This window comes from Lycium ferocissimum, chromosome 2 (assembly GCF_029784015.1).
Source record: "Lycium ferocissimum isolate CSIRO_LF1 chromosome 2, AGI_CSIRO_Lferr_CH_V1, whole genome shotgun sequence".
Lineage (NCBI taxonomy): Eukaryota > Viridiplantae > Streptophyta > Magnoliopsida > Solanales > Solanaceae > Lycium > Lycium ferocissimum.
In genome coordinates, this window is record NC_081343.1 from 57924782 (window position 1) to 57936784 (window position 12003).

At 34.3% G+C, this 12003-nt stretch overlaps 1 long non-coding RNA gene and 1 pseudogene across 1 annotated transcript; both read right to left on the reverse strand.

The window, feature by feature from the left end:
• LOC132046293 (cysteine-rich receptor-like protein kinase 44) overlaps nt 1–12003 on the reverse strand; it is a 75020-nt pseudogene that overhangs the window by 14941 nt on the left and 48076 nt on the right.
• Nucleotides 4149–4807, reverse strand: LOC132046297 (uncharacterized). The gene is made up of 3 exons (XR_009412681.1): nt 4621–4807; nt 4353–4532; nt 4149–4266 (listed from the first exon to the last, which is right to left on the reverse strand). It is a non-coding gene; the product is annotated as an uncharacterized LOC132046297 (long non-coding RNA).

Below are 12003 nucleotides of genomic sequence, written 5' to 3' on the forward strand. Positions count from 1 at the left end.
AGCTTCCAATGCCACATCCTTGAAGAAAGAGTAACTCTCATAACGGAAGTTGCACCTAATGCCTACTTCTCTGCCACCCTTCTTTCCATTGCAGAAATTCGGATTTCCATAAGCATCAGTTAGACAGTCGAAGCAATTCTGAGGAGATAAATCAGGAATACACTGCGCAACTGCATATACAGTCTGAAAATCTGGACCTGTCGTAGTACCACTAGCATATTTTAGAAGAGAACTACCATTTGCAGCACGGCCTTGTAAACTATCCAATAATTTATATACTTCCTGATTAAATTCCTTAGGTTTTGAGGCATTCCACTCACTGCACATGTAATATAGCTCAGAATTTGACCTAGCGTCCAAAATGGATCGATTAGAGTACCGTAACATACATTCATCATAGCCACCAAAAGCTTCTGTTTGGTTAGGACATCTTTCTACAAGCGTTTGAGCAAGGATTTGGACACAACTGCGACATTCTTGTACCTCCAAATCTCCTCTACATAGCACAATAGCACTGGCCATGTCGGAGTTTTGACCAATGGAAGCATTATAGAAACCATATTTATCCATATTTGAAGAAAGGGAAGAGAGAAGCGAGTTAAGATTTTTCCAGTATACACTATTTTCAGTATAGTTGCCACTACATTGACCGTATCCTAAATAAGGTGGCTGTGCTAGGATGAGATCGTGAAGATATATATGCAAAAACAGAAAGAGCAGCCACTTCTGAATAGCCATGGTCATGGCTGTCTAATTTGCTGGATATATAGAAGAAAATAAAATATATAGAATGGTTGGCTACAAGTGACAGGGATTTTGATAGTAAATTCAGTGCTGAATGTGTGATAGTACCAAGTAATTTGTTTATATCTAGGAGCTAGAGCTGCAAGAGCTTGGAATCCGCGACTTAAGTAGCACAAAAAATAAAAAGTTGAATCAAACTAATGTAAAAAAAAAAAAAAAATTACATTAGTAGTATTCACGCACGAAATTCGTGCGTGAAAGGACCAAACGCAAAAATACAGTTTGGGCCCTTCACGCACGAATTTTGTGCGTGAATGGTGTCAACTGTTTTTTTTTTTTTTTTTTTTTTTGCGTTACCTTTCCAATCACGTTTTTTTCCATACTTTGGGCAAAGATTAGTCATGTTTCAAAATCCCAAAATATCAATATTTTATATAAAACTTAATATCTTTTTTTGCGTACAATAATGTCGGCTCATTACATCAAGTCCACCTAAACGTTTGGATCGTCGTTTTAGGGGTTCTAAAGTGCCCCGAAGCAAGTTTTGAAACTTATAATATTTATAGGGTTTTGATTTAAGTGTTTTATTATATTTGAATGCACAAATTTAAATATTTGAATTAATAATAATTCATCCAATACGAGAGGTTTATACTAATTAAAAAATAATTCATTCCATTTAATTACAATACTAATTCAAAGCAATACAATAATAAATTACAATAACAATACAATCTTCAAGTTCTAGAGGCTCTATTACTTCGAGACGTGCTTGTACTACCACGGCCTTGTTGCCCACACGAACGCTTGTCATGGCCATATTGCTTACATATAGAGCACTTGCGAGAGTAAGTTCTTTCACTAACATCCATTTGATTGGGTCTACGACTCCGTGAGTTAATGCCCAATTTTCTAATGTAATCCTTATTAGCAACCATCGAAAACGGCTCGTTTGGCCAATAAGCTTCATTACCAAGTGGGTGGAATTGGCCGGAATATGCTCTAAGGTAACTGTGGACCTTGTATTCCCCCGCCACATAATTTGTTACCGTTTTTCTCATTCTCTCGAAGCACTTGATAGCATGAGAACACGGCATGTGGTACGTTTGCCACTTACCACAAGTGCATGTTCTTGTTGCCTCATAAACGGTATGCACGTTTCCACCCTTACCGTTGTAATAACCCGTCCTAACTTCATACACATGTTGAATTGGGTCATACTCGGTCATTTGGTGACGCTCACATTTTTTTCTATAATGCTCCATAGTTTTGAAGGGCTTTGGCATCCATGTCCCGCCGTCGGCTAATATCGCTCTGGCTCGCCTTGTCCTAACAACAAATCGCTCCACCACCGCTTGAAAGTCATTCTCACCATTGCGGTGACGGGTAGTCCTCGAGCGATTTCGGCAAGCCATTGAAAGACTCGAGTCGTTTGTTGTGAGCATGCCCCATCTTTTTCCTCCATCGCAGAAGCGTCCATTTTTCAATATCGAGCTTCATCAACCAAACGTATGCGGGTTCACTCACCGACCTCGATTAGATCCATTTTTGCGGCCCATTTTCGTTGTTGATGCCCATCGTTCCCCCCACATCAATTTGTTTAGAGTGCCATTGTGAAACGTTGATTGCAAATGCGCCTTCAAGTGCCTTAAACAATAGCGATGGTAAACAAAGGAGGTCGCCACCCCGGTAAATTATCCATATTGTGCAATATGCCTTTATGACGATCGGGACAAAGACGCATATGCGACGATCCTTAATAACATGAGTTTTCAAATGGGTCAAAAAGATCCCCCATGTGTCGTTGCTCTCGTTAGCGGCAATTGCGAAAGCAAGAGGAAATATTGACCCATTGGCATCCATTCCTATTGCAATTAGGAGCTTGATGTCGTAGGCACCATATACATGCATACCATCTATGGATATCACTGGTCGGCAGTGAGCAAAACCATCAATGCATAGTTTGAATGTCCAAAATACGAAGTTGAAGATTTTACCCTCTATAAGTCACCACTCTACAACGGTACCATGATTAAAATGTTGTAGAATGCCATATACCTTGGCGGCGATTGAAAAGAAGTATGCCAATTTCCAAAACCATCTCAAAAGCGCGTCTACGCCCGAGAAATCCTTTCTATTGCTTATAGTTTTACTATATACGCTTGAACGTTTCGAATACAATCTTTAATGGGGAACCGCACAAGTTTAAACAAACAACATTTAGTAATGATCTTTCAATTGATATAAGACATATAATGTACTAGGTAGGATAAGTTACCTTGGCGTTTCGGCAATGTCTTTAAGTAACACTTGAGCAATCATGTTTGTATCTAAATTATAATGATCTGCTCGATTTTCTTCCATATCACAAGTGTGTCTTTCGCGGAATTTTGTGATAGCCCACATACCATCAGGCTTAACAATTCCCCGAAGCAACCACTCACAGCCTTGATACCGTCGTCTACAAACTAGCCTCCATATCTTTGAGGTTGACAGATCAACCTTAAACTCCCTCATGTCCTTAAAACAATAAATTTTGACGGCCGTTGCAAAGCTTTTTTGGATGCGAACAACATTCCCTTTGCAAGGTAGCATCGATCTTTGTTGAGATCCTTAGGTTTAATCCGTGTTTTTAAGCGACTATCATAATCTTCTCTTGTGAAGACAAATGCATCATCACGACCACTGCAGCTATCAAGATAAGGGATATTGTTAGAATGCCACCGAATGGGCTTTCGAAGTTGGGTTTTCAGCCATCGATGGTGGTATGTGGTGGTGTATTGGTTCTTGTTAGTTTTGGCTTTAAGGAATATTGTTGGTCATACCAACTTGAACATCATCATCGTCTTCATCATCGGTTACCTCTGCATTATTAGCTATTTCATCGTCATCACTTGATGATGACTCATAATAATTAGGAAAATCTTCATTATTAAGTGCATTCATCCTCCTACATGAAAAGTAACATATTTTAAAAACCAATATATATATATATATATATAGATATATATATATATATATATATATATATATATATATATATATAGATAATTTAATATCAAGGTGATGAACTTACCGTTGTTCATAATTTAATATATAGTCATGGTGTGGAGAATGATCAACTCCACCGAATGTGTCCGTTTTGAGAGGATTGACCAACATCCATATTTGGTACCTTTGGTGAGTTTTGAGAATAGTTCCTATAAAGATTTGGACCGGTTACTTACCGATTCATACAACAAACACATGCTAATACACATAATAATAATATAAAAAATTCATATTTACCAATTTTCATTGTAAGCTTGATTAAATTGCTGGCTTAGATTTTCCAGCGGCACTTGACCACTCAAAATGTCTCCATAAGAACTAAAGTCCCCATATGTGTTACCATGAATAGGCTGGATACTCAACGATATTCATATGTATCAATGGACACCGCGACATCCACATGTGCTGACCAGCCCTACAAAACGCCGGCAGCTCATCCAAAATATGATCATACGGCGTCCATATAAAAGCCTGTAAAAAGAATTGAACTAGTTAACAACAAAAGACTAAAATAGTAGCTATGTGGTCTAGCGTGTGAATCCAAAATATGAACATACCGTCTGCGCCGTCATGCGGTCTAGCTGATCCCTAAACGGGAGAAGGCTGTGGTGCGTCTCCACACGTCGGCGTACGCCTCGCGACCATCTCCGCGCGTATGGCATCGGGACAGTAAGATAGTCAGCGGGAGGGTCAGCTGGTATGGGCTGAAAAGGTCTCAACCTAGTCCACACCCAAATCTGATATAGTCATTTTAAAAAAAAATTATCAGTCGTCGTTTTAAAAAAATATATTTTGTGTATAATTACACACACTTAAATATATTACCTAAAGGAGCGAGCAAAATGCAGGGACCTCTACCCTCGTGCCCATAGAACATCGGCAGAATCCTCGATACATGTAGCCCAACACAGTAGCGCCCCAACTATAACATCCTATCTCAGCGAGATTGTCGATATACCGAAGATACCTCAAGCTCGCATGCGAACCCGAAGTGTTCGGGAATAGGATGGCCCCGAATATGATAAGTAGGTATAGACGCGCACGTCGGTCAACATCAGCCTGAGGCATGTCCTCTCCAATCGGAAGCCGCATGTCCGTGAGGCGCAAGTGAGCGTAAAAGGGTCGACAACAAAAGCCGACTCGGCCGTAAATATGACCATCCGAGTCGCGAAACCGGCGAGCCTAGTCAACTCATCCCGTAAGGCGGTAGCACATGAGGCTCCTCAATATACAACGGGCGTCCATCAACCTGTAGCCTATAAATGACCTCCACATCCTGGAGGGTAATGATAGCCTCAGCGGTGCGAAGATGAAATGTGTGCGTCTCCGGTCGCCACCTCTCAATCAAGGCCGTCACTAGTGACCTATTGTGCTGTATCCGACCAACTTCGACGCACCGGTAGATACCGCCCCGACGTAGTATATCCAGGACACGAGGATGTGGGGGGCGAGCAACTAAGATCTCCCATGCTGAGTCCCCTAATCGGGTACGGACCTGAGACTCAGGCTGCAAGTCGGATGTCCATATATGTTGCGACCTATGCTCGGCCGAAGATACAAAAGAACTCTCGGTCGAAGGGCCCGGATCAGAGGGTGGTGATCCATCTATTTTACGCATTTTAAATAAATCATTAACAAGTAGTATTAGTATTAGTTATGTAATCTTTTATCGAAAATTTTATTAAAGATTGTGGTGACCTATCCGTTTTACGTATTTTAAATAAATCATTAACAAGTAATATTAGTTATGTAATCTTTTATAGAAAATTATATTAAGGGTTTTCAATCCTAAGCTACGGGTTATGAATCCTAAACTAAGGGTTTTCATTCCTAAAATATAAAGATAAGTCAAATAATTAACAATTAGTTAGCATACAATTAGTATAAATAATTAATAAATAAACAAATAACTAACTAATCAAATAATTAACAAGTTATTATCATATATTTAATAAATAAACAATTAAGTAACTAATCAAAAAATTAATAAATTATTATCGTATATTTAACAAATAAACAATTAATTAACTAATGAAACAATTAAGAAATTATTAACAAATAAACAATTGGCTTAACAAAAACAAAATAAATAATTAGCCAGTCTAACAATTGAAATAGCTAGTCTAACAATTAATAAATACTTAAGTCGCTAATCCAACAATTAACAAATACTAAATAAACAAGCAATAAATAATTAACTAATTAACTAATTAACAATAGATAAACAAATAAAATAAAATAAAATGGGCAGTCCCAACAGTGCACGGACTGCCCAAAAACGGAAAAAAAAAAAAAAAAAGCAAAACGAGTAATCCACCACAGTTACACAATGACCATGCTTAGGGTAATAATATATTTAACAATGTAATAAGAAATTTGTAGTGAAATACCTAGATTGAAGCTTTTTTGAGTTTTGAAATGTGTTATCGTATTTCTATTCGAAATCCAACCTTAGAAACTTTGTTCTACACTTCAATATCCAAGAATATTGAGTTTTGGATTGAAAAATAACACGAAATTAGTGTTTTAAGGGGTTGGGACAGCGAAAATGGGGTTTAATGGCGGGTGGGGGAGGGGGACATCGCGGATACGTGGTGGGGAAGATGGAGGGACCGATTTATGGTCCTCCATTCACGCGAAATTCGTCGTGAAAGGCCCAAAAGTGCAATTTTGCGGTTGGTCCTTTCACGCTGCAATTTAAATCGAATACTCTTAATGTAATTTTTTTTTTTTTGCACTAGTTTGGTTCAACTTTTTATTTTTTGTGCTACTTAAGTCGCGGATTCCAAGAGCTTGAAAAGTAAATAGAGTTAGAGAAAACGTATTGAAAGGGTGTAGTGGACTACATTTGCGTAGCCAGAAAAAAGTGTACAATTTCTAACAAATGAAAATCAAGGAAGATAAGGACATCGATATTTTAAGGCTAGCTGCCTAGCGCAGAGGTCTTACCCTAGAATTATCAATGTTGGATTGGATGCAAAATTTAAGGAAAGAAAGAAAAAAAGCTTTTACCATCAATGATCTTAAACATGCTATAAAATTAATGTGACTGAAAAGTATAAAATTAAATTATATTAGATATAAATAAATACTCCCTCCATACCAATTTGTTTGACACTTTTTCCTCCGTAATTTTTTTATTTGTCTTTTTAAATTATTAATTATGGTGACTTATAGTAGTTATTACGTAGTTTTAAATATGCAAAATTTTATTTTGAAAATCTAAAGATTTTATGTTCAAACACACGATAAAAAATAATAAGTTTGAATCTCAAAAATCGAAAAGTGGCAAATAAATTGAGACATTATCAAATTTCTTTCAATCAGACTAACAATTTTTTTTTGAAATAATAAACCAATAAGAAAATAATGCCATGTACAGTGGAATAGGGAATATCGACCCTTGAGTTGGTCTATATCTTGACTAATTGACTTTTAGAATTATGGAATGAATTCCACGACTCCAATACATGGGAGTGATGGGAAAGCAGTGGATAAAAATAAGGGGAAAGAACATCAATGCCCACTATACATAAAATAATTATCTTGTCATGTCTTCTTTATTTTCATATCCCAAAATTATTTACCTTTTCTATCCATTAGGCTTTTGTAGGTAATTGTCTCTTTTTTCTTCTTTTCTTTTTTATTTCTCTACTTCTTATCTTCTTTTCTTTTTCTTTTTCATTTTTTTTTTCTTTTTCCCCTTTTTTGTTCATTTATTTCTTTCCCAAATCATACTATTTTTATTTTCTTTTTCACCATAATTTGATTCCATATTTAATCCTAGCTCCTTTATTTTTTCTCTATTTTTTTAATTTCTGGTTCCTTTTTAATTTCATCTAATTCTTTTCTTTTTATTTTTTATCATTATAATCTAATTCCATTCACCTTTTTGTTAGTTTTATTTATTATTCTTTTTTTATTTTTGGTGATTTTTATTTATTTTTCTCTTTTTTCAAATTATCTTTTCTTTAGTTCCAGTTTTTTTTTTTTCATAAAATAATTATACCTTTTGGCTCATTTATATTTATTTTTTTTTTATTTTTTGTTTTTTATTTTTTATATCAATAAGAAGGATAACTATTTTTTTTTAATATCTCAAAAAATAACATATTTTAGCATATAGTACACCAAATCAGTAGCAATTGAAGTATACTATGATACCCACGTGGTATATGGTATATACTAACATGGTAAGATAGGGACTGTCAGTTCATTCCTTCAAGAAAAACACTCCGTCCTCTATGATACCCACATGGTATATATTATATACAGATAAGGTATCACAGAACGTTGGATCATTCCTTCAAAAAATACTATTCAGTCTTCAGTGATACCCACATGGTATATCATATACTGACATGGTATCACAGGACTGACAGTCCATTCCTTCAAGAACACATTGAGTTCTCTATGATACCAACCTGGTATTTTATATATATATAAACAAGGTATCGTAGATAACAGATTCATTCCAACATTGCTCAATCCTCTATGGTACCCACATGGTATATTTATATACTGCCAGGGTATTATCGAGGACTGATTCATTTCTTCAAAAAAAAAAAAAAAAAAAACTCATTGGTCCTCTATGATACCTACACGGTATATTCAATATACTGTCAGGGCACATAAAAGACTGGTTCATTTCTTCAAACAAAAATACTCCTCGGTCTTCTATGATACCCACACAGTATATTCATATACTGTCAGTGCATCATAAAGGACTGATTCATTCCTTCAAAAAAAAAACTCCTAAGTATTTTATAATATCCACATGGTATATATCTATACTGATACGGTATCATGAAGGACATTTTCATTCCTTTAAAAGAATAAAAATTATAAGAAAATACAATAAACAGAGTTTAAGCTTATATTGATATTTTAGTTTTTATATCATTTTATCAATTTAATTTTTATAAAAAATATAGAGTCGTAATTTTATATAAATTTAATTTTCACTTTCAAAAGAGAAAAAAATTAAAAAGTATATTTTTTATTAAATTAGATTTTAATAATAAGCTAGTGACTTTAGTTATTGTTCTCTACTTACTTCTTTTGTAGTCTAATTATTTAATTTTTATATTATTATTTGTCTATAAATAATTAGCTAATACTTTTGTCTTTGTATTTTATTTTTATTTTTGAAAAAAAAAAGAGAAAGACAAAATAGAAATTAAAAAATATAAAAAGATAATTATACACACACAAGCACGTTGCCAAAGTAGTGGCCCATCATGGGAACACGCTACCAAAATTCGGATGTCCATTTCTTTTCTCTCCATTTTCCCCAAGTTTTTATTTGGATGGGGGACATGTGTCATGGTTAAAAATTAATGATTGAGATTTAATTAACCAAATTAAAGTCCTAATCATGATTAGGATAATAAATATACCATATATTTGCTTCAAATTTTATTGGAAATTCCATAACTTTGGCTACAGATGTTCATCCATACATATATTAAACACTTTTCTCTCTTTTTCCAGCTTTGTTACCAGTGTTTTTTTTTTTTTTTTTCAAATAGTTCTTTTCGCTTTCTTTGAACAAATGGGAAAATAATTGAAAAAATACTGGACATCAAATGCTTAGTGGGAGTAAATTCAGTAAGATGGCCAATTAATCAATGTATTATATCAAAAAATTAAAAAAAAAAAAAGAATAATATTTGTATGATAAAAGTAATTTGTACAAATTTTAAAATTTCAGTGGCCATTAATTGTTAAAAACAAAAAAGAAAAGAAATACCGAACAAATTAAAAGATAAAGGGAACACAACAAATAACTAAGTAAAGATTAACTTGACATATAAAAGTGAATTATTTGAAATTCTGAAGTTTTTAAAAGAGGAATTAGGAAATTACAAAAATTGATAAGGAAATTTATTATCCTAACTTTGATTATGCCTTTGCTTTGGTTAATAAATCTCAACCATTAGTTTTCAATCACGACACATGTTTCCCACCCATGTAAGTACATGGGGAAAATGGAGAGAAGAGAAATGTAGAGGAGCCTCATCCCTAAAATTCAGCGTTGAATAAAATGAAGCAGCTGCATCTCGGGTAATTGTTTTGTGCTCCGTGGGCATTGATGTGCCGTGAAATTACGGGATATTCGATGCTAATTCCTTAAGCTTTTGTGACTCTTCAAGCACTTTTGGTGTTATTTTTCGTGTATTTATATCGTTTTGTAGGATAATATGTCCGGAGAGCATAACGGAGCAAAATGGAGCAAAAATAACTGAAATGCGGCACATGCGAGTAGCACATGCGAGTAACATGTTGTGCATACGAGCAGCACTTGCTGCAGCATGTGCTGCACCACAGCTATTTGCACAACATGCTATAGTTTGGGGCAACATGCGACTGGCGTTGCACATGCTACGCCAGATGCGAGTAGCATGTTGTGCACGCAGGGTATTTTTGTCCACAATTTGTTCCTGTTTTGGAATGTTATAAATACTCTTTTAGGGTTTTGTAAAAATCATCTTTGGCATAAAACACAAGTTCTTGGAGGCTAGGGTTTACACCACACTTTGAAGTTGAAGATTTGGTTGAGCACTTTCTTGAACCTTTACTTCATTTCTTTAATTTCTTGCTTTGTAATGGATATCTGAGTGTGTAGTATTTCATTTCTATACTTGAACCTTATTTATGGAAGTACACATTGTTAAAGTTTGGATTGAAACTCTTGTTTTTCTTATGTATTAAATGATTTTTATTTCTAACGAAGTGGTTCTTTGTTTCTTTAATTAATCTCGTTTTGAATGAATCTTAAGGGAGTAGCTAACCCTAAGACTCGCCCATTTACTTTGATTGAGCTCGGAAGAGGAAATCTAGGTTGGGAAAGATTAATTAACAAGAATTTGGGTCATTAAACCCATCTAATAACTTGAGCCCGGAAGAGGATAGTTACTTGAGGTTAAATTGATTGTGCCTAATATCACACTCTAAGGTTTGGAAAAGCTTAGAGTGAAATTCATTGATTTGGTTGGAAGACTTTCAGTGAGATTTTAGAAATCATTATCTATTAACATAAACCCACTCTTAGTTGTAAAATCATGAAATACATTGGATCGTTACTTGAGCGTAATTTCCTTTGTATCCAAACTTGTGGCCATTGATCATTTTACCCGCTTTCTAGTTAGTTTTATCTTTGCTAGTTTTTAAATCAAAAACTAAATATTGAAAAAGTGTTTGGCTTAGCTTAGTTGGTGATAATTCCTTACTTGTTTAAATCGCCTAGTATATATATTGCTCCCTGTGGGATCGACCCCGATTCATAGTTGGGTAAATTATCTTTGCGACGACCGTGAACACTTTCTCTTTGAGGAGTGGATTTGGACGTTATCAGGCATCTTCTATAAATAGTTTGTGAAGGGGCATTTCCGAGTAAATAGTTTGTTATTGTGGGCATTTGGTGTTGTTTCCCCTAAAACAAGCCACCGGGTGGGAAAACTATGGGAGAAATGGTTATTTGGCCCTTTAATTTTTTATTTTTTTTTTAGTTTTATGACCCTTTTACAAGTGATCTTCATTTTTTTGCACACAAGTGATCTTAAAAAAAAAAAAACACATAAGAGATCTAAAAATGTTTTTTTCTTCTATTCAAATTGCAAGAAGCCAATAGATCATATTTTCTCGAAAATTATGGCCACTACTTGCTCTTCTTTGATCGTTTAACTTTATATGATTTCTGAAATCCAACTAACTTTTTACAATTATCTTATTTTCTTTTCTCCAAGAGTTTTAAATTTCACCCCACAATGATTTTTCTTGTATTTGGAGCTAAGTTGAAAAAGAGATGTGAAAGTTAAAAATTCTATTTGGACATGAAGACACAACTGAAATTTTTTGTTACAGACATCAAATTCCTTATTTTTCAAATTTGAAGTTAAATAATGGCCAATTTGATATATAAACTTATTTAAAGGCTGAAAATCATTTACCTCTTCCCAACTTTACTTTAATAAACAAACTCCCCCCACGACTTTGAACAATAGACATTCTCCCCTTTTTATCCTAATTGACTTTTTAAAATGCCTATTTTATCTTTACATTTGTCTTTTTATTTTACTTTTTAAAAATCATGATAATTTTTTTAATCTATGTTACAAATTTTCTATGAAAAAAGTAAATATAGTAGTGAGAAATACTAATTGAGTATATAAGTTAATGATGTTCTATAATGAAATAAATGAGCAG